Consider the following 3,785-nt stretch of genomic DNA (forward strand, 5'->3'; position numbering starts at 1 on the left):
ACACTATGGAAACTTGGAAAAATCACAAAATTTTTGAGTCATTGACTTAAGTTATGAGAAAGAAGTATATGAAGCTCAATGTAAAGGTTTAATCAAAAATAGAGCAAAAGATGTCAAAAGTAAATCCTAATTACTCTAAAGTAAATAATATCAACTCAAAAACAATATCATTAAAGTAAATAAAATAATGTCATCTTTAAAGTAAATAATAATTACTCAAAAGTAAACTAGAAAAACTTAAAAGTTAATATAAAAATAATGTTTACAATCAAATGGTTTGGAGCATTAGAAGAACCTACATGGGATTCGAACCCACATCTTTTGTGTAATTGCACATTGCTCTACCTATTGAGCTAGTAGGCTATTATAGAGTAAGAATAATTAGTTAACATAATCAATCATTTTTTATACATAATAATAATAAAAGTAAATATATTATACTCAAAAGTAAATTAAATAATCAATAAAGTATAGGAACAATCACTTAGGCTCTGAATATAAAGCCACAAACTTTGAGTGTGGCTTAATAGCTCAGAATATATTTTTCTGAACTAAACAAACCAAATATATTTTTATAGTATGGCTTTATAGCTCAAAGTATAATACCACAAGCTTCGTAGTACTTTTGTTACTCTCACCAACTAGCTTAGAATATAGCTTATGCATGAGTGTGACATTAAACGTAAGTTTTAGAGCTTAGAATATAGTGCCACATACTTTACAAAACCTTTGTTACTTCCACCAAATAGCAATGCCATACAGTAGCTCTCCCATGCAGCCAAAACACCCCCACAAAGTAGCTCCTTAGTCCTCACACAGCCAAAGCACCCCCACATAGCCAAAAAAAAAAAAAAAAAAAAAAAAAAGTTACCCTCACATCATTATGACCTCGCAACTGTTAACACCACCTACTCTTCTAACCCATGGCAGCAAACAGCACCACAGCAAAACAACATGAGATAGATTAAGTTGTTGTAGACGATGATATCTTTATTATGTTAGTTTTTCCTGTTACAGAGAAAAAAAATGGCTCTTTAACTCACCAAGTGCTCTTAAACAAGTAAACTCATTATATCAAATTCACATCAAACAAAAATCAAACTATCCCCAATTTTTTTATTACTAGTATTATTTTAATTAAGATTATATTATATGTAAATAAAAGAGTTTACACCTAGAACTACCCCCAATTTGGTACTATTGCAAATGCAAAAACATAGGATATCTCAAGAATATATCAATCAGACCCGATAAGATAATCGTGAAACAATTTCAACACTAGGACTAACCTGAAATTCTCACTACAGGAGCAAGTGTAAAATGGAAACCTGGCATAACCTCCCCATTGCGTCCACTTATGTTAATTCCAGTATACATGTAAGCTTTGTGCTAGTAATCAAGAAATACACATCTATCATCTAACACTAGCTCACGTGTACTTGTTTATTTGGCAAAACCAAGCTACGAATGTGCATCTCATCAATTAGAACCACAGTCTAAAGTAAATTATATGAGCTCAAAAGTAAATTACTTGAGCAAGTAGGCTAGTGTATCATGCATAGTAAGGAAAAATTACTCTAACGTAAATAAAAATATTTCAAAAGTAAATAAAACAAAATAAAAACTCTGTAAATCAATATGGTGAAGTGTATGTCATAATCTACACTCACAGTAAGGAAATACAATTATAAAGATACAATAGCAAGACAATAAATGATGTTGAATTGAGAGTACCAACTGCAAACTTTATCTAAATTTATTAGCTATGCATAACATACATAATTACTCAGGAAAAACATTGCCACTCTATTAAAACCATACAATAAGGCAATATTCGATCAATAAAAATTCATAGAATACACATATCATCAACGTGTACGACATATAATCATTATCTAAAGTTCTAAAAAATTCAAACTACTACAATAAAAGGTTAAGTTAAATTCTCTACCTAGGACCAAAAATTCCGAGAAATGTTAACAAAAATCGTAACAAAATTGCTCATACTAGAACAACCAAAATCTTAATTTCAGACTCAAATTTATAAAACCGCAATTTTTGTAATTGAAATCACAAATATACAAACAAATCACGAGAATACACAACAAGATCTAAATTCACAATCAAAATCAACAAACATCTCAACAAAATCACAATCAAAATAAGCAAAATCGCAAAATTATCTATCAAAAAATAGCAAAAATCCTAATTATTTTAAACTTGAAATAATGAAAACTCGAAAATAGAGACCCTAATTAAATAAAAAGAACAACGAAAAACATAATAAAAAAACTTACTTGATCAGAATTAACAAGGCAATGAAGATTTGAGAATGAATGAATTTGATATGCAAAGAGATTCCCCAGGAAAAGAAATAGCAGGAGAGAGTTTTGAAGGAAGAGAGAGAAAGTGTGAAGAAGAGAGAGAAAAAAAAAGAAACAGCCAAATTTCTAGGTAATCATTCAATATGCCGAAATGACTATTTACCCTTAATGAAGCGGGTAAGAAAATTAATTATACAACCAACCTGATAATCCAATACAAATAAAAAAGAAAAACGCTCTCTCTCTCTCTCCCCCCAAAAAAACCCCAACCGTCTTCTCTTCTTCGCTCCGGCCATGAGGCTCGCCGGCGGGTGTGAGGCTCACTGCCCATGCCATTATGTTGGCGAGCCTCCGATCTACCTCCTAGAGGTGTCTTTTTCTTTTTTTGCTTTGTTTTTTTGTCCGCTCGTCCTAGCTTTTGGCGCCGCTTTCACTTTTCGGCCGCCGCTATCCCTCACCGGCCTTGTTGCAGGCTTGCCACCGTTCTTTTTCCCCGCTTGCCCGCCGTGTCTCTGCTCCACCGCCATGGTCGTCGTCGTCGCGACGTGTTGCAAGAGAACGGGGAGGGTGTTTCCTCTAAGTCCCTCGCGTAGGGCCGGTCTCAGTCTGGTGTTTCCAGACGTCGTTGCCGCGGTTCAAGGTTGTGTGGGGTTTGGGCTTCTCGAGCGGGTTCCTGCGGGTCGGGCTTCCTTGTACGGTGGTTTGTGGGTCGGGTTGGTGAACCACGGTGCTTGGATGGTGGTTCTAGGATTGGTTGCGGGGTCTTTTGCTAGGGTTTCGTTTGTAGGTCTCGTTTTTAATTTTCCGTCTTTTTCTTATTTTAGTCGTTGTGTGTGTTGTTCTTTAGGGTTTGTTATTTTTGCTTTTTGTGTGGTACGTTTGTGTGCTATGGGGTGTGCAGATCGGTGTGCCGATCTTCTGGTGCATGATTTGAACCGAGTGTTTTGGCTTTGGGGCTTTGGTTTGATCTTCTGTTGGTTTGTGCTAAAGGGTTACGCTTCCAAGCTAGGGTCCATGTTTGAATTAGAGATTGTATTGTCAATGGCGAAGTGTATGGTACCAAGTCTGATTTCTGGTCGAGGAGTACGGGATTCTGAGTCAATGAAGGTTCACGTCAGAAACTGCAACATATTGCCAGACCCCCTTGCAAGAGGCTTCATAGAACAGCGTTATATGAGCCAAGGGTATTTAAGAATGTCATTTTGCGCGTGCAATTGTAGTTTCCTTTATTTCGAACTTGTAATTGGTTCTGTTGTCTCTGTATTGTTCGATTATGATCTCTTATGTAAGTGCCGTATGGCTTATTATTAATGAATTTTAATCTCCCCCCTTCAAAAAAAAAAAAAAAAAAAGCGGGTAAGATTATGATCGTTCGATGATGAGCGACCAACGGCTGTGATGAGTTCCTAGTTCCTATTATAGACCTAGGTTCTCACATGATCTTGATTCTATATATATATA

General features: G+C 35.5%; 1 long non-coding RNA gene across 1 annotated transcript; it reads right to left on the minus strand.

Moving 5' to 3' along the window:
• Positions 1–943: 943 nt before the first annotated feature.
• On the minus strand, positions 944–3,149 carry LOC145640981 (uncharacterized). Its single transcript, XR_014115067.1, has 2 exons — positions 2,298–3,149; positions 944–1,008 (listed from the first exon to the last, which is right to left on the minus strand). It is a non-coding gene; the product is annotated as an uncharacterized LOC145640981 (long non-coding RNA).
• Positions 3,150–3,785: the final 636 nt, after the last annotated feature.

The sequence above is a fragment of the Chenopodium album genome, chromosome 7 (genome assembly GCF_948465745.1).
Source record: "Chenopodium album chromosome 7, dcCheAlbu1.1, whole genome shotgun sequence".
NCBI classification, from domain to species: domain Eukaryota; kingdom Viridiplantae; phylum Streptophyta; class Magnoliopsida; order Caryophyllales; family Amaranthaceae; genus Chenopodium; species Chenopodium album.